At 38.7% G+C, this 20,599-nt stretch overlaps 1 protein-coding gene across 6 annotated transcripts in view; it reads right to left on the minus strand.

Annotated features, from left to right (window-relative positions):
* Positions 1-20,190, minus strand: part of erbin (erbb2 interacting protein) — a 54,470-nt gene extending 34,280 nt beyond the window's left edge. For 3 of the 6 annotated variants that reach the window (XM_026173222.1, XM_026173225.1, XM_026173224.1), the window contains exon 1: positions 19,397-20,190. The gene's annotated coding sequence lies outside the window, so the exon portion shown is untranslated. Of the gene's footprint in view, positions 1-18,672; positions 19,216-19,396 lie in introns of those variants that run through there. The other 3 variants (XM_026173220.1, XM_026173223.1, XM_026173221.1) reach the window with 3 other exon arrangements.
* Positions 20,191-20,599: the final 409 nt, after the last annotated feature.

Genomic DNA, 20,599 nt, shown 5'->3' on the forward strand with positions numbered 1-20,599 from the left:
CTTTGCTTTTGGTTCTCACCAGTGATCTTAGGTCTCAGTGGTCTTGCGTGACAACTGAAAACAAAACCGTGATTGTTTTCTTTGAATTTCTGGTGAAATGAGGCAGTGCAACCTGATCTCCAACAAAGAGCTTTTACAACATCTTCCCAATTTTCTCCTCTAAACAGATTGGCTCTGACAGAATACACTCATACTAACGAGAAGCATATCAATCTCAACACTGGCATGCGCCCAACAAAAACTCCTCAAAATTAGAATACTGGAAGGCTTTGGAAATGTAACAGTCCATTATCACTGCTAAACATGCTGAAGCTCTAGAAGGAAAACACTCAATGGGAACACTTAGCTGTGAATCAGCTGTTAAACAACGTGCTTATAGTAAACGACACAAAACTGCTCAAGAAAACTAAAGAATTTAAATATATGTAATGACTGCAGTGGACAAAAATCTGCACAAACTCAGGCCATTATTTGCTTCAACCATCCCAACAATTTGCACTATTGACTAACAACACACTGTTTAAATATGCAATCCTCCCACATGCTATGTTACACAGCTATATGCCTCCACCCCAGCTAAGTCCACTAGGATATTTACTCAGAAAGCATTTAAGTTGATTTTAATGGGTGTCATTCTGGGATGGCAAGTCCCTTCAAGTTTCATCCTCATTTAGTGCCCCGTGTGTCGATTTAAGTTTATTTATTTTATTTTTTTAAATGACACATACACGCACGCAAAAAAATACTTTAAATATACAAATGGAGATGTACTTGAGGTAGTCTTATTTTCAACTCATTTATTCAGACACTGAGAACTAAAGAGATGGCGGGATCTCCAGAAGAATGATGACAATCAGGGAAAAGGTAACTCGCGTCCAAAGATGGTGTCTTCTCTGCCTTACACAGGGGAGAAGCATGTTCAGAAACTTGCCTTCTGTGTAAGCTACTAACAATCTGTCCTACAATTTGCTTTTTTTCACTTTAAATGTTAGAATGTCAAGTAGTGTGTCTCAATTCCTCCCTCATTTCATTATATTTTGCTTGGAAAATTGAAAACGGTGCAGTGACTTTTTGAAATGTGCTTTCATACATTAGAATACAATATCTAAGGCGAAAACAATTCTAACAATGTTGTTTGGTATGACCACCTTTGTTTAACTCTTTCCTGTCATTTCTTTAGTAGTCTTCAGGAATAGTCCTCCAGTGTCCAAAGCTTCTCTCAGATGTGAGCTGGGTTTTGTTCTGTTCAGATTATCCCACGTTGCTTTAATACAGTTGATGTTTGGGCTCTTGGGAGGCCAATCCATGACTAAAAAAAGTGTTTGATTGTGTGTTTTTAGGCCCAGGTATGGTTTCACTGCATTAGCAGGTTGTTTGACATATCATCATCATGATTATTGCGCTTCCAAGTCTTTAAAAATTTATAACAATACACAAAATGTATGAAGATGTTTTAGAATTAAACAATGACAAGTCCTAAAATCTTATTGCCCCTGAGAAGATATTCAGTGTAGTTTAGTATGAAGCCGTTGTGTAGAAAGTAATACAATTTGTTGCCAACGGAGTGTAAAAGTGATCAAATAAATACAGCAAATCCCAGACTTCTTGAAGTTGTGTGCGTGGTGTTTTTGCCAGACAACTTTGTTGTTTACCCTCCCATTTTTTCTGGGACACTCATCAGGTGATGTCATACAGTCTTAAGATATGGCTTAACTGTGCAACTGAAAGAACTGGAAGGCGTGGCATCAGTTAGGTGTGGGCACATGAAGAACACAAGAGTTATAAATAAATGAATGAAAGGAGACGGTATGACCGGGATTTGAAAATGTGTTTTCATATATAAGCTGAGATCTTTAAGGAGATTAAAAGACAACAAATGAGAAAATGGACACTCTTTTACACCATCTCTCCTTTAAAAGTGTCCTCTACAGAGGACTGTAATTCTGCTCTGACCGAGTACAAGATGAAACATGATGTGGCCATGTATCAGCAAATCAACAACAACCCCGGATAGAGCATCTGAATGATAAGCAATAGTAATTGAGTAGCTAACATCACAAGTCTTTTTTTTTCTTTTTAAATGTGTATTTTCGTTTGTTTCTTCATGTTGTTGTAGCTGTATTATTTTAACAAGTTCAAAATATGGACATGTTACATTACAATCTAACAATTCTTGAGTTAATTATGCAAGTTGCAAAATCAGAACAAAAGCCACAACCTTTTAAGAACTACCTTGTTGTGTCTTTGGAAGCCACTTCCTGGCAACATAAAGACTGACAACATTTCTGCTGAGATGTGCAACAACGTGGGTATCCTGTGAGATGGGTTCACCACAGTCGTTAATTGACGTCAGGTTTCTATTTCACCGTATACGCAATACCAGCCCACGGAGTGCAAGATTTCCTAGTGAGCGCCATTTGCAAAAGTTCTACAGCAGACTTGTCTAATACAATAAGTAAACTAAAACTACAAAGTGTTTTAACTGCAGCTAACTGTTACTGTTAAAATGAGAACAAAGACTATTTCTGAGTCACATCTGTATACTAGTACACAAATGTAATAAAGTAAAAAAAATAGTTAAATACAGCTTATTCTTAAGCATCACCTGCATGACATTCCATCTAATTGCTTGTAATTGTTATTTTTTTAACATATTATTTTTGTATCCCCACTTATTACTTGATACCCCATTTCTACAATACACATAATGTCTGAGAGGTCTAACCCCAAGCAAAGAAACCAGAATGAGAAGAAGCACTTTCTAGATCATCTCTCCTTTTAATGTTTGCTCTACTGGAGCCTATAACTCTGTTAAAAACAATTACAGGATCATTTATGATGTGGCTGTGTCACAAATCAGCAAAAACTACTCAATTTTAAGACCAGAATGAGATTAGCAAAGAGCTGCAAGATAAAAAGGTCCACCGCTGACCTGCTTAAAGGTTTTGCCTAGATGGCTGCATAAATGTAATACAATCCAAACTGGACAACAGAGGTAATTCTTTCCTGTGCACAGCATGTGAAAACTCTTACAAAGATCAATGCATTTGCATGTAAAGATAATCCTTATGGTTATAAATAGCTGCCTGCTCCAACATCCTGTCTGCCGGTAAGTATTTAATTAAATATGATATCCAGCTAAATATGAACCTTTGAGATCCTTTGCACAGAGGAAATACTGATACAAACTCTCTTGACAACAACAACAAAAAAAACAAACCTATGCATGTTCGTCTTTTTCTTCATGCAAAATACACTTAACGCAAGTCAAATGTACATTTTAAAAATTGGAATTTCTTTTATGTATATTGGATTGGCTTAAGTACCATTTTTCTGTAGAACAGCATGTGACACACAAGAACAGACATCAACAGCAGGAGACACACGGCGCTCTGGCCCAACGTATTGGACTTTTTATGCCAACTATCTATTGTACTCAAAGATAAATCTCACATGACACTCTGAATACATACGGCTACCTTTTTCTCTACACTAGCTTATCTGGTTTACAATGAGGTACAGGCAGATGCTTAGAGTTAGCATGTTGACTGAACAAGGAGTTCAAGTGCTATGGGACCAACATTGGCTTGTGCTCAACTCATGAAAAGCAGGAGGGCTATCTGCTCATATACTAGGCAGCTGTGAATTAGTGAATTATTATTCTTTAATGCAGTGATAACAATCACAGTAACTGAGAACATCTATGGCATTTTTTTTTAAAACAACTTAGTGAAAAATGGTACTTCCACAGTAAATACAGATACATGGCTAAGGCAAGGTAAGTATCCACTATAGTCACTTCTTTGTTTGTATTTAGCCATGTGAGAGGGAGGGGAAAAAAGGGGAGGGTGATACAGTCTGCCAAGTCTCAATAACCAGGTCAGACACATTCAGGTCAGAGCCATGTATCCATGTAGACAACTGCCGCATTTTCCTTCTGCAAAGCATGGAAGTGGATAACATTCCCCTTTGTCTTTTTAAAAGTCAAAAAGTCTGATCATTAAATGCCATTAAAAACAAAAAAAACCCCAAAAACCCAAAAAAAACACACCAAAAAACAGAAACCCAGTAAACTATGAAACTGAGGATAGACTAAAATGAAACATACATGCTTCCCCTACTCTCATTAGCTCAGCTTAACCTTGTGCAAAGCACTGTTATCAGTTTATCTTGTACAGAAGAAAAAGAAAATAGCTCATTTCCACCTTGAAAAAAAACAAACAACTATGAGATCATGTATAAAGGTGAGATTGCAAAATACAGAATATCAAAGTTACTAGAACAGACTAGCTGTAGACTTCCTTTTCAAACATTTCTACCTACAATATAAAAACCACAAAAGACCAAGCTGTTGAAACACACTGTCAAGCAGAAGCCTGGCGTTTTGCATCTAGTTGATTTATCTTGCAAATCCAGTACTGTACAGGATCCTGCAGACAAATTTGATGGTCTAAAAGTGGCCTCAAAGAAAACAGCACAACTAAGCAGATGCTCTACAAGATACCGGATCACATGCTGAAGGACAAATGCAACTGTAGTTCACCATTTACAGCTGTTCTTTCTATAAGAAACTCAAATTTAAGTGAATTTTGCCAAACAAGTTGAATTCACAGAAGAATGGTACTTCTACTTTGTTCACATCATATTTCAAATAAACACATTTGTAAGTGAAAAGATAATGCCAAAGAAGCTGTACATCAAAATATAGATTATAAAAAAATTATATAATGTTAAAAGTTGTCAATCAATGCCTATATAATTTCTTCAAAATATGTTATACTCCTTAAGGTGTTATCATACACAGTGAAAGAACTCAGTAGATGTGCCTTTAAAAGCAGTAAGCAGCCGTTTCTAATTCGTTACTGAACAATAGTTTCAGTCCTCAGCAAACTTTGACATACCATGCATTTATCACAGTGCTGAAAGGCTGCTTAAACAGTAGCTCCATCATCATTATGCAGCTCTACATCAATAGCCTTCTGTCCCTTGTAAATGCTCGCTTCGAGGCTGCAGCTAAGGACTCCAACAATGCTAGTGCTAGCGGCGCTAACGGCTACAGACAGGAAGATACTGCTAGCACCGGAAACGTTCTCGTCATCTCCGAGCATGAAGTAAGGAGAGCCTTCAAGAGAGTGAACACCAGGAAAGCAGCAGGACCAGACGGCATCCCAGGTCGTATCCTCAGAGACTGCGCATACCAGCTAGCTCCTGTGTTCACTGAGATATTCAACATCTCTTTATCTCAGTCGGTGATCCCCACATGCTTCAAAGAGTCCATCATTGTTCCTGTCCCGAAGAAACCCCACCCTGCTTCTCTCAATGACTATCGCCCTGTAGCCCTCACCTCAGTAGTGATGAAGTGCTTTGAACGCCTGGTCAGAGACTTCATCATTTCTTCACTACCAGACACACTGGACCCACTACAGTTCGCTTACCGTCCAAATCGTTCCACAGACGATGCCATCTCTCATCTCCTCCACACATCACTCACTCACTTGGACACTAGAAGGGGGAATTATGTTAAAATGCTCTTCATAGACTACAGCTCTGCATTTAATACCATAATTCCCTCCACACTCACCACCAAGCTGGAGCATCTGGGACTCAGCTCATCTATGTGTCAGTGGATCTCCAACTTCCTAACTGGCAGACCACAGGCAGTAAGGATGGGCGGACATGTCTCAGCCTCCACCACTCTCGGCACTGGAGCCCCCCAGGGGTGTGTTCTGAGCCCCCTGCTGTACTCTTTGTACACATATGACTGTGTGGCCACTACCAGCTCCACCACCATCATCAAGTTTGCTGACGACACCGTCGTGGCGGGCCTGATCTCTGATAACAACGAGACGGCCTACCTGAAGGAGATTAGGAATCTGGAGAACTGGTGCCAGAGGAACAACCTCCTTCTAAACGTCAGTAAGACAAAGGAGCTGATAGTGGACTTCAGCACTAAGCAGGAGAGGAACTACCAGACCCCTGTCATCAACGAGTGCCCAGTGGAGAGAGTGGACAGCTTCAAATACCTCGGAGTTCACATCACACAGGACCTATCATGGTCCTGTCACATCAACATCATGGTGAAAAAGGCCCGTCAGCGTCTCTAGCACCTCAGACGCTTGAGAGACTTCCAACTGCCCTCCAAGGTGCTCAGGAACTTTTACTCCTGCACCATAGAGAGCATCCTGACGGGAAACATCTTAACCTGGTTCGGGAACAGCACCATGCTGGATAGACGAGCTCTACAGAGGGTTGTGCGGTCAGCTGAGCGCACCATCCGCTCCGAGCTCCCTGACCTGCACTCAATCTACAGCAGGCGGTGCTGGACCAAGGCCAGGAAGATCGTGAAGGACCTCAGCCATCCCAACAACAGACTGTTCTCTCTGTTGAGGTCAGGAAAGCGATTCCGCTCCCTGAAGACCAACACAGAGAGACTGAGGAGGAGCTTCTTCCCGCAGGCGATACGGTCTCTCAATCACACCACCACACAGTACTGACCAACATATATAGTTCTTACACACACACTGGACATTCTGGACATTGTTTTCACTTCATCACTTAAATCACTTTAAGCATATTTGCACTGCACAAGACATAATGTGGATTGCACAACACTGGTCACTATATTCTTCATTTCCAGTTAATACTTGTACAGCTGCTATTATTGTGTATATATTTATTTATTTATTTATATTTCTTCATACATTCTTATATAGTTCTATACTGTGTATTGTGTATTTTGTTGTACAGTTATTTTATTTTCAACTTTAATTTATATATTTTATCTTATTCTTTCCCAGTTAAATTTACCCTTCATTCTAATTTGTGTTGTACAGTTATTTCATTTTTAACCTTAATTTATATTTTATTCCTTCCTAGTTAAATTTACCCTTTTTAATTTGTCATATTTATTTCCTATCTTATTCATAGCCTTTTCCTTTTTTTTTTTCTTCCCCTCTTTAGGTCACGAGCAGTTGTCTAAGCATTTCACTGCATATCGTACTGTGTATGACTGTGTACGTGACAAATAAAATTAGAATTTGATTTGATGTACTTATCATGGATAGAAAATGACCACGGAAATTAGACACTTGTTTGCTGACCTCGGTTTAGGTTACAGGTATCAAATGCACATTCAAAAAAAAGCCCTGCATGCAAACAGAGTGGGAAAAACCAAGCACTCAAACAAGTAAATGTTGCACTTCGGACAAAGCCCTGAACGTCAAACCTGTTCTCATACAGAAACCAGCTACGAAGTGTCACCTGTCATCACTATTCAGGTCGCAAGACTTGTACATTCATAGTGTCCTTGAGACAAACTGAATAATCGTTTATGGAGCACCTAAAAAAAAAATAAAATTACAAATTCAATTTATTGTATTTAAAACATAGAAGAAGCTCTACTGTTGGTCAAAGTCAGACCTTCGTCAAGCCTGTGAAACTGGATGAATTTCATGGGAAAAAAAAAAAAAAGACAGTTGTTTGTTAACAATCACTGTAAAGGCATCTTTACAATGTTTGCTGGTGGGATTTACTCTCAGCACAGAGTAAGTGAAACCTGTACCCATGACATCACAGTGGGACCATTTCAAAGTCAATTTGCCACCAAATTAACAGAACATTAGGTACATGATGATAATTGCAGCTATTATTTATTTATTTTTTTAAACACTTGCCATACACTTGACTATAAAAAAACAAAACAAAACAGATGTTTTGCTGCAAGGTAATATATAAGCATCTTAGCTTAAATGTGTCTGTTTAATAACCTAAGATTGGTCTATTTTCTGACCTGTTTGAGTTGGGAATGCTAAATGCACACAGAGCTAGTCTGGCAGGTGTATCACGTCTCCTATCCTACAGAGATTTCTGACATTGTCAGAACTTTGCCTATAACAATGGACAGGGATGCCACCACGCTGACATAAAGCAGGTGAAAACACTACAAACTACTATATAACATGCAATGACTTTCACGATAAATAAAAGACTGAAAAAAGTAAATAAATGGTCTGACAGTGAACTGTTCCTTTTGTGATTTAACCATCAGAATAACTGTGAAACAATCTTGCAATAACTTTTTAGCCAATAGCAGTAGATACGAGAAGCTTCTTAGATTTATAGGCATTGGAATTCAAAACTGTTACGTCCTTATGAGGCAGTAAGGTACCCTTTAACACGTTGAGGCAATCATCTATTTAGCATCACAATGTGTGCACACCAGACGACTTCTTATATAAGTACCACTGCTGTGTTTATTATTTGTCTAACACTTTTTAAAGGTTCATTGGAAACAGCCAGGCTTGTTAAAAGGGGCATCATGGTGCATGTTAAGTAACCAAATTCAGGTTAACAAAACCTCTTATTTTCAGTCATTATGTTGAACCATGCTTGGTAGGGGTTGCCTTAGCAGCAGTGGAAGTGATGTTCATCATATTCATTTGGGGGGGTAAGCAGCTTCCTCAGCAAATGTTTTTGTAACATTTTATTAATTTAGTAAAAAGACATATCCGGTTGTTCAGTCTGACGTCACCAGCCGTGTCTGGGCCTAAACTCTGCTGCAGGTCCATATATCAAACGATCACTATGGCATTACTGAGAGTTGAAAAACTGTCTAAAGTCTTTCAGCTTTAATAAAATGATCAGCGTTCTGCTCTACCAGGTGTAACAATTGAGTTTAACATCCAGGCATCCATGAAAACGGAATTTATGACATTTAACGGAGTTAGAAGTTAGCAGGGAGTTAGCTCGCTAGCTTCTATCTAAATACAATATAGCATGTCCTGACTGCCGGGTTTTGGAAACAAATTAAAACGTACAGCTCTGCTATCACTTCCAGCATAAATGAAGACAGAAAACTAAACAGCAGTGACGTTTGTAGGGTTACTGAAGTTGGGCTAGCTGGTATATAATGATGTGCTACGTGACCGCTAGCGACACAGCTATGTTAGCATAATATAAACAAGCTAACTTTTTTTCCACTCGATAAAAGTTAATGTGAGTGTTCTCGGTGGTCAGGAACAAATGTAATCGCATGGCAGGGTGCTGTAAAAGGACCAAACTTCAGCCAGGAGAACAACTGAGATAATCCATCCACAATACGAGGTTAGTCATTCATATACTGCTGCATGGGCTGGGCTGTAGTTACATCGTAAGGTTTTAAAAACTGAGCTTAAATAAATGATTAGCGGTAATAAAAGCCGAGGGAGGTCAACAGTGATCACTGACTGTTTTAGGAGCTTTTTGAGATTAAATAGAAGAAAATACAAAACATTAAACATGTTAACAACACAAAAGCCATATTAAACGCAGACTACTTTAGACCCGGAAGTAGGATTCGTCGCGTCATCACTGAACAACCGGATAGAAGAGGTTCTTCCTGCCTTGGGACTCATATGAGAGACAGCAACACACAACTCAATTTTAGATTAGATGATAAAATAATATTTAAAAAACCATTTGCACAATGTTTTGTCACAATAATCTTAAAGTCTTAATAAAAGAACGATGCAACTGTTTTCATGTTAAGGTAATAACACACTGTAAGATTAATTGAAAATACTCTTCTTTAACTAGGGAAAACCTGTATGACTAACAATAAAAACAAATGTAACATGATCTTGCTTCTCAGGTCAGAACACAACACTGTTGTATATGCATGGCTGGAAAAGTATTAGCCTTGCCAGCTGATCTGAGACAAACTGAGCCAGCTAGAAAGATCGGATCATCCCGCCGCTATCTTCATTGAGCACAACAGAGCTATAGAGCAGGAAAGAGGGAGGAAAAGGAGGGGGATTTTGACTTATTCATAGCATCTCCCAATCAGCTGCAAACACATTGGACTGCACTGACACTCATTAGTTTCTGCTCCACTTCCCCTTTGGGTGCCTTTATCCTCATTACATCTATAAGAGATACTGAAGCCTGCTAAACAAAAAAGTTCCCACTGTCACACATTTCAATAAAGCAAAGGAAGCATCAGTTTCAAATTGGGGGTGTTGGCTGGGGTGGGGGATCGAGGGGGCGTGTCTGGGCATTTTTCCATCCCCCTTTACTTTTCATTCAGAAAGCAACATTGCCATTGGTGCCACTGTGGGTTTAGGAAATCACCTGCAAATGAGGAAATACTTAAATGTATCAGTTCATATATTGAGATCTAAAACTTTATGCTGAAGTTCCTGAAGTCCTATTGAGCATACGATTAAGTTTGATTAATAAATATGAGATACATCACGAGAGTACATTTGGCAAACGATTAGCAATGGGTGGCTTTGACTTTCTCACACTAATCTCTTTCTGCTCTAACCTACATTTTTCAATTCAAATAAAATACTGCAAATAATAGTGGACCCTCAAACTGTTCCTCAGAAAAATCATTTATATATTTATGTTCTGTAAAGCTTTGTCAAGATATTACAGGAAACACTATAACAGTATCCAGTAGTACAATAAAAAGTTTACTGTCTCACAAACTGTCTCACTTCCCCATTAGACTTACAGAGGGCAGTTCCATGGGAAGTCAATCACACAGCCAGAGCCCATTTACAGAGACACTTTTTTGTTTTGTTTACTGTGGAAATAATATCATTAGATCTGACTGCTGGTCTAATTTGTTATCAGCCTAAGGAGAACTAACCCAAAATCAAATTTAGCAGGTCCTCAGTCTGCTGTCAAATATGACACTGTGACCGAACACAAGGATTTGAGGATGCACTGCTGGTTAATTAGTGTGTGCTTAACTGGCAAAAAGAACAACTAAAATTGTAGCTGGACATATGACATTGTAGGCAGACTATAGTATATTAGGGTCAGTGATCAAAGTCAGCCTCTGCTGTGTTCTTAAATAACAAAACAGTGAGGTGACTGGAACCCATACACTCAGTTTCTCTCGTTTCCAAACGTTGCCTGTGCAAACAAATAAAACTGAGTTTCACATTATTGATATCTCATCTGAGACCGAGCAGTTAGGTCATCATATCAGAATTTGTTAACTGTACATTATTAAAATACAGATGTGTGCAGTTAATATAGATATAAATGGATCAAAAACAATAATTCTGTAGTATTTGTAAGCAGGTGAGTCATTATTGTATTATCATTACCATTCCATTACATGATTAATAAACAAGACAAACTGTATTCTATTTACAATACTGACAGTGCACATTAGTTTATCTTTAATACCCAGCTGTGGCACAAAAAACATAAGTGATAATATATGCACTACTCTGAATATTAATTAGGGAAAAAGAAGCGATAACATTAAGTCATTTGAGCTGCATGAGCTGTATACCCAATGAGCTGCAGTGTATCCCGATTCAATGTTGAGAAAACTTTGGATTATATGTGGAAGCTATTTGGCAACATACAGTGAATAATTTGGAGAAGTCTAAATTGGTCACTTGGGAGAAGTCCCTAATTAAAGTTACAAAACCAACGTGATTAGCTGAGAAAGAGGTGTGCAAAAGAAACACATTCTACCCCCAAGTAAGGATTACTGGAGAAAAACTCACGAGAACCTATAAGTGTATAATTTCTTTCTTTTTCCTGTCTTCATGCATTGCAGCATTACTCATTCATGAATATGAATGTGCCAAGCTGGAAAGAGCCTAATCGGGTTATCAAGCCACACAAAAACTCTCAGTGAGTTTATTTTGAAAGGGTACACAACATTTGACTTTCCTATCCACAAATAATTGTATATATTAACCATTTTTAATAGTGTCTAATACTTTTGTGTGCCTTGAAATCGACCAATCGTTAATCCTTATATCATACTTTTCTAGTGCATTAATATTTCAGCGTCTTGTGTGGAAGATATATTTAATGCATGACACTAGCCGTACAGCTTCCTCAACCAAACGCAAAGGATCTTATCATATGCAGACATTCTGAAAACAATGCGTTGCTCTGCCTACTGCACATCAGTTATACTGTACATTATAAAGGCAGCTTATGGCAATAATACCAAGCTTATTTGTAGCTATTATTACAACAGACCATGCATGGCAGGACTTACTTCTAAGAACCTCTTTCTTTCCTCTTTTCCATTTGATAAACAAACCCCTTTCAAAATGTTTCCATTACACAAGTTCCTCTACAAAGAATGTCACATTTTCACACCACTAAGAAGTCTGATGCCATTTCCCCCCCATATATTTTTAGGGCAACTTGGAGCATTTAATGGTTAGGTACCAATGGCTAAAGATGCATTTCACTAAACATACCTGTGCCGATTAACACAAAGACTGAATGAGGCAGAAATACGCTGTGCTAACTGGGTCAGAGAAGCAGAGAAATCACTGGGGGAGAAGCTGAATACACAGATGTCTTTAAAGCCAACACACCAGCATGCCAAATGGTATGCAAATTTACACTTTTCACACATAACAAGTCAATACACAGACTCACTGAACTTGTTATGGACCATCCATCCACTCTATGAGAAGCCTACATTCTACTTTATAGGCTATTCATTAAATATTGATGTCTAGAGGCATTGCATTACTTCCCATTTTATTAAGCCAGCTTTTAACAACCCCTGGGCATCAGACCAAGGGGAGAGAAAAAAAAGAAATCCATAAATGTAGACTATATATGCTATGTTGCCACTGTCCCAAAATCCTTCTTTAGGATGTCAAAATAAGGTGCCCAAAGGGGAAAAAAAAAAACTTTCTTTCTTAAATGCTTTGATGCATCTTCAACAGCAATCATAACAAATTAGCCAATTCTATATCACTCTAGAGTTAATTTTGAAGAGAAGCGCATGTGTTTTTTTTAATACAGCTAGACCTAGGTCAGTTGGACTGAAAAGCTGGCATAAATTATAAATATCAGCTTGGGACATCCCTAGTCTTAATATAGCCTGTTCCACATCAAATTAGCTGCTTCAGTTACTGTATGAAGAGCATGTCACAGATAACACTCCCTCCAATTAATCCCATGCAATCATCAGCACAGACATGCACATCCCCATAAAAATCATCCTCTACCATGTTTGAAAAAGAAACATCTGCAGCTATAGTCTCTTTCACTGTCATCCTCTAATTCTGCACAAGTATGATAACAGTTTAACCACAACTGGCTCACATACGGTAGCACGAATCCCATGATCTTGCATTGTTACGTGACTGCACTTCTAACCTCAAACATGTGGTCCGTGCTTTCAATCAAATCAACCATTTTTGTCCCACTTTGGTACAAGCTTTCGCGTGCTTTTCTTGCATTTCTTGGCAGAATAAAAAACCACAACAAAACACTGGTCTTTTCAGGGATTCACAGTTATCCTGGAAAACTGCAAAGGCCCAAAGGCTGATGGTCATAAAACAAAAAATCTAAACCAAAACAAAACACATACATATGTGACCCACATGAAAAATAGAAAGCGGTTCGTCTCCCTGTCAGTCACGTCTAAAGCAAAATAAACACACAGATGACATTTAACACTCTGGCTGTAGGACTCCTATAGCTTTAACTTCAGCTTCCACATGGAAGTGAAAACACTTCTATAAGCCATAACAGTGAAGGTGCCTCTGGATAATGCAATAGCAAAACAAAACAGCGGTTGATACCAACAACAATTTCAACAAATTACTGGAATTAAGTTTATCACTACTATGTTGTGATCATCATGTTTTAACTGGCCTTATTGGGATTGCTGCAAAGTAAAGGCCCCGCTATGTTACAAAAACATAAAAGTTCTTAAAAGGATGGAACACAACTAGCCTCGCATTTTTTTCATTTCAGGCGATAACGATATCTATCACGATATAAGCCAAATAACTATATTTGTAAGATTTAAATGTGCCGTTGCTCACAAGTAAAATGTGAAATAATCAGCAGCTTGTTTTTAAATATTTATTTCCCATAATAAGTTCAACAGGGTAGATGTACTTAAGGAACATGAGACTTTTTCAGATAAATAAAGGCAAATATTGCAAACTACACAAAAGGCAGCCGCTAAAGCGTTTAAGTTTCAAAATAGAACAAATGAAACAGACTAAATTGTCGATTCCACTTAGAAACAAAATATTAATTCTAAAAATAAATCTTAGTTTGTTTTACAGAAGAACAGACAAAACTGACTAACTTTTGTCAATATCAAATAAACTGAGAACTAAAAGGAAATTCTCAATCTCTCCTTGTTGTATAGCTGAGCTTTTCAAACAGTTTTAACAGTTACTTTAGTCTGACAAAAGCCGAATGATGAATTAGCGCTTCCAGTCAGAGACTGAGGCTACGTCCACACGTACACGGGTATTTTTGAAAACGGAGATTTTCCCTTTTCGTTTTAAAAAATAATCCCGTTCACACGTAAAGGCAGAAATGAAGGAAAACGCTGCTATGAACATGCCAACGCAGCAGGTGGCGCTAGATTCCTAACCGTGCAGAAATGTTGGCCAATCAGAAGTCTAGAAGCCTCGGTGGGAAAAAGTAAACAAAGCTGGGGCATAGAAGCAGAACCGAGTCGTATGCGTGGAGGGACAGTAACTGTGTGTATATGTAAGCATTTAAACACTGCAGAGAGTAGAATTAACAGTATTGTAGAAATTCATTTCACCGAAACAATAACGCGGCGCACAGTGTGACGCATGCACCAGTTTATTGTATTTCCAGACTTGCTTTCGGCACAATTTACAGTGCACGCTACTCTGTTTTTTGTCAGACTTGAAATAGCCGAAATACCTTCAAACTACGGAATTTCTATGGCTCTTCCGTTCGACAATCTCTCCATTACCATGAAAACATTTTTTTAATACACCAAGACAACGAGCTCGTGATGTGTACTAGGGCTGTTCGATATAACGATATATATCGAATGACGATATAAAAACGTCTATTGTTTCATTTTACGCTATCGTTTGTTTCGTGATGTCGCAAAATAAACTGTTTACGGCAATATTTTTTCATCGTTTTGATGGTCACTGTAGTGGCTATATTAATTTCTTAAAGTTCTCTCTTTCTCTTATATTTAATATAACCACACTACAGACGGACAAGCGCCTGTTTTCATGCGTTGTGGTTAGCAACAACGATGGTAAAACCATCGCGTGTCCGCTTGTTTATGTTCCACATAAACCTTTCACAATAAAGCTCAAGATCCTGTTGAGACTTTTCAAAATAAACTGAATCACGTGAAAGAGGAGATTATTTACGGATGAGAATTAAAAAAAAGAGCCGCCAGGTGCTAAAAAAATAAACCTTAGACTCAAACGTTAGAACAGGCTTTTCCCCGCAGCGCGCTGTGTAATAAATACTCAAAGAAAACGGCGGCCTTTACAACTTCTGTCTAAAAATGTATAGTTTCATGCATCAGTTAAAACACTCGACACCAGCTACATGACGCGCAGCTGGAAACACGTCCCGCAAAACGAGCTGCCCGAGATTCACAAAATTTACAGAAAATGTTACACTTTTGTGATTTATATCGTTATCTGGACGATAGAATTCTTATATCGGGATATGAGATTTTGGTCATATCGCACAGCCCTAATGTGTGCTATCAACTCTTCTGCACTGTTACCATTTCTGAAACATTAACTGAAATGAAAAAATAAATAAATAAATTACTTAATTTTTATAAGCAAAATGTTTCAAGCAAGAGAGTGTGAAGCAGAAAAATCAAAAAACTTTCTCTCTGACCTGACTTTACAATTATCATCTTATCATCCACGACTAGGAACTTTGTCTTCTTTCAACAACTTATTTTCTAAAGCCAGCAGGCTTACACTTTTTTCATTTGTATGCATTTTAGTGAGAGAAGAGCCATGTAACTACCCCACAGAGATCAATTAGAACTTTCTCAAGGATTTCTGAAGAAGACACAGAAACTACCTCCATCCTGCTCAAGTGACTACATGTTTAAACACCAGGAACACACACATACATAGACACACACACACAAAGAAAAAAAAAAACACATCTGTATAGCAACTTCTTGGGGTGCTATGAGTTTTAGTCTAGATCAATAACAGTTATGCTTTGGAGTGTATTAGCAATTTTGCAAGTGGTGTACACAGCCCATATTAGAGAAATTTTCACAGCTGGTTACAGTTAGTCACACAGAAGCCCATCAGCATAGCAACTTCAACTGCTGCTTAGCTGACACAGGTGGAAACAATTGACAACTGATGGGTCATTAGTCATTTGAATTTCATCATGTGATTGGTGGATCTGAAACCACCAATTTATACTAATTTATCCATCTGTCAGTGTCCTTGTCTTCGTTTTTAAATCAGCAAGCTTAAATTGCCAAAGTATCACAATTAAAGTCTAACATTTACTTTTTTCGTCATTTTAGGTTGTAAGCATTACCCGTTTTTTCCTTCAGCTTTTTCATCCAACCTAACAACAACTTCTACATAAATTGCATCAACTAGTTTAAAAATATATACATATTGATCTAATATTACAATCCCAAAACTTAACTGGTTTCTAACACTGTTTTCAACACATCTCTGCAATGATGCCACTGATTCCCACATTAGGGTTTCCACCACAAAACCTACAGGCTGCTAAGAGTGTGTGTAGTTTTACTCACAGGAGGACAGAAGTGCGAGGCGGAGAGAGACAAACACTCATTTCTAATTTCCGCATTCAAGGTAAGATGTCTCTATACCACAAGGCGAGCACTTCATATTTAACCTCTTTTACAAATTGTCGGGCCTGTTTATGAGCTGAACAGGTAAAACATTAAGTCAAATTTTAGACAAGTTCTTTACTAACTTTTCTATGTCTAAAAATGGTCAAGTGGACTTTTAATACACTGGAGAAATCCTTGTACATGCTGACAAAGTATTCCCTGCATTCTGTTATTTCACAAAACGCCTGAAGACATGGGACAAGTACAAGAGCACTGAATCAATCAATATAGTCTGCATGTAAATGAATGATGAGGAATGTGAAAACACTTCTCGGGTAACCACTACAAACACAGTTTAGATTAAGGAAAGTTATTTCCCCTCAACTCTACCAACAATACTCTACATTTCTAACATGATGACTCAGTCACCTGCCAGGAGCAATTTATTAGAGACACAACATAAATTCTACCACATTCACACAGGAAAGTCTGTCACAGCAAGGATCAGCTAATTTCCTAACGTGGTAAACACTTCTCACAGGGTGTCTCAGTCGTTGGTCAGCCACCAACTCGTCAACAACATCACATGCGCAGTTAGTCACCGAACATGTGCTCTTTGGACTAGCACACTACATGTTACCTACTAACAACAAAGGTAGAAATAAGGATACGAGTCAGATCAAGGCTAGACACACTGATGAGGAAACAAGCACTTGTATGGTCACAGAAGCAGAAGATTAAGGAGGGGGAAGAAGAAAAAAAAAAAAAGGTTTCCTACGTGGTATAAAGCGTCATCAGAAAAGACACCCGTTAAGATCCAGTGACAATGAAAAGCACCATGTCACGTACTTGTTTAACAGCCAACACCAGATGTAAACAAAAATAGATAAGCCTGTACACCCACTTTTCCATCAGTAGATATACCGCTGACTGTGAGTTTAGCAGGATCACTCATTGTTTAAGAAAAGCTTTTAACATGATATACATAAGATAAGAAACACAGTTTTACTGCTTTTGGCAGCGTCTTGTCTCCGACTGACACAACAAACTTTCAGGCAAGTGGAACAACACTTCTTTGACACCAGTGCGAGAAAAGAACAGTAAAGGAAAGAGCCTTTGTTACAGTGAACCTTATCTTCAGTTCTAGATAAGGTCTGTTGTAAATGATCACATGAGGAACTTGATAACCAAAATGCCATGACAGGCCTTCAATACCTCCATGAAACCAGTGTACTGTAAGAATACTATACACACTTCTGTTAGTGATATACAAAATACTCAATACACAGCTTCTCCCAATGAGTGGAACTGTATCTACAAGAATACAAAATTAGTGTACACAAACACCTTTGGGAAAACATCCAAAATTCTGGCAATTCTCTGCTTACACTATATATACTTTGAGTCAGTTTCATTACCAATACCTGAATAATCTTCTCCAAACAGCTGAATATCAGCTGGTAGATAAAGGGCCCATAGCATTGACAAGCAGGGGAAGATGGAGCCTAGTCTTTGTTTACATTTTATTACAGCTGGGAGAGCCTTTAAAGACCGATCTGATAAGGTTTCTGTTTGCTTGACTGACAGCTCTAAATACCTAATTCAACGGTTCAGTTTTAAATCACCCTGGAAGACATTCATGTGCCAGCCACTGACACCACCTGTGAGATTGAAAAATTCAATTGCAAAACACTGTGCCCGAAATGGACGTATAGTATTGAAAATGAACGTGTAATTGTACCGCAATTGTGTATGTATTCGCACAGTTATGGTTGCAGTAGCCTTTGACACCTCCACGCACGTGAATTTTGAGTTTAAATAATACTTTTCATTAAGTAAAAATCTGTTATCATGACATCCATAGTTAGTATCTCAACTTACTACTAAATATTATCTCTGACAACACTCCACCTGGTTCAGTAAGTTTGTAAAGTTATGTTGTGAAATCTAAGATAATCTACACAGATGCATAAATATCTCCGATTCACCTCTAAACTGTACTTTATAGTCAATTACGTTCCAGTGAGAAGTTGCGGATTTAATCTAGGGCATTTTACTAACGACACTCGATCCAGGTCTTATTGCTTGTCTACCTGAGCGTTGCCTTCATGGTGCCCTGAGACTCAACCTGATTGCATCTCCTGACACCATTTCCCAGAGCGGTGAATGACGAACACTAACAGCAAGTCGACAGGCTAGGACAGACCTGCTGAAATTCCTCAGAGTAGTCCTGAATTTATCCCGGATCTTGACGGGATTAAATTACAGTGGAGTTAAGTGAGGACACTAATCTGATTAATGAAGCGGCGAGAAAATGAAAACGCCAATATGTTGACAAGTATGGCGCGCTAATCCGTCCTATACGGTGTAGGCGCAACAAAAGATGCGAGTGTTGCTATTGCGGTGCAGTTATTAATGGCTGGTTTTATGAATAGTATCAACACTTATAGACTGACAGCTTGAAATGTACTACACCGCTTTCTAAAGCGAATAAATTAGTGCCAAGCGAGCTACATCGCAAAGGGGCAAAAGCATATGATGCGAAACCTTCCGAAAACACAGCTGCTCAAGTCTGTTAATACAGTCCAAAACCTGTTGTTTTAAACCAACAATGCTCTCACAGCCATTACTAAACTGCAAGCACTGAGACAATACATTATCGTATAGTTCCACATTTAAAATCAACCGCATTAATGCGAGACTTCAAGTGGGACAACCTGAGAATGGGACCTCAGCGATACAACGCTAGAGCTAGCGTTAGCATGCTGTGTGGGGCCCCGCAGAGAAGCAGTAACTTGCGCAAACAAAGACACTTACCTGAGTTACTGTCGGGTCAGCGTCTCATTTAATGATATCCAGCTTATGTGCAGGCTGATACTACCCAACAAACACCTTGAGAAGTGGGCATTAGCTGGTTTCACTGGTTTGCTTCACGGCAGTTCAATTGGGTCTGGCTAGTGTTAGCAGCTAGCTAATATTGCCTTACTTAGAGAGCAACTCGAAGCTGGCCCAGTGCGTACATTCTCCTCAGCGAGCCGCCCTCAAGTTTAACGTTGTCCCTCTCAGTTGTTTTGAGACATAAAAATATTGCCTTGTGGCACTGCCAGACTGACCGACGACGAAGACAAGAGCAAAAATGGTCCTTAACTGATGCAAATTAATGACACAACATTAAAAAAAAATCCAAAATGTCCACTACATTCAGCAAGGAAATACAAAAGGCAAAACTGCGAACCACCTCCGGCACAGCGAAACCTTTTCCTCTAAAGTGTGCCGCACCCAGATGTTTTCGCTCATAATTTCCAGGTCTTTGCTCATTTACAATAGGCGCAGCTCTACAGACTGGACCGAAGCTACATTGAGGCTGTGGGGAACAGCACGAAGTGGCGAGTTTCTTCTCTGTGACCTCCGCGGGTACATGGAGAAAGCTGTCCACCAGTAGTCGCCTTTCCAGCCTCACCGAGCCCCGTGGACGACGCTTTCACTATCTCACCCAGACACTACTAGTGATTCCGCTTATCTTCCTCTGTGCATTGACTTATTGACACTGTTTTCCCTTTCAAATAGGCTACAGGATATTCACACAGACTGCAAACACGTATACAAACCAGACCGACAAGGTATTTTATTAACCCATTTACATATAACGTACAAAAAAAGGTGTTTGTACGGTTTGCAGCAGCCTTCGTCGTTCTTGTTATGTCGTGGCGCCCTCTGGCGTAAGTAGAAGTTTTTTGCATTTCACTGGAAATTTAAATTAAATAGAATAATATTGGCCTTTTTTCTAATTATTTTTAATGGAGATTTAAAGATAGCCAAAGATATATCCATTAAAATAGCCAAGTGCCTTTCAAGCGTAGAATTTCCCCCATAATGTTTGAAACTTAAAAACAGGTGTGTTCAATGTAAAAGGCTTGAACAGTCTAACTTCTAGTGTCAACCCTCTAAACGACTTAATGAAATTGTCAGGCCACCAAGAGTAGGTAGCCGATAAATGTAATATTATGACGCAGCAGAAAG

Source organism: Astatotilapia calliptera, chromosome 7, assembly GCF_900246225.1.
Source record: "Astatotilapia calliptera chromosome 7, fAstCal1.2, whole genome shotgun sequence".
Lineage (NCBI taxonomy): Eukaryota > Metazoa > Chordata > Actinopteri > Cichliformes > Cichlidae > Astatotilapia > Astatotilapia calliptera.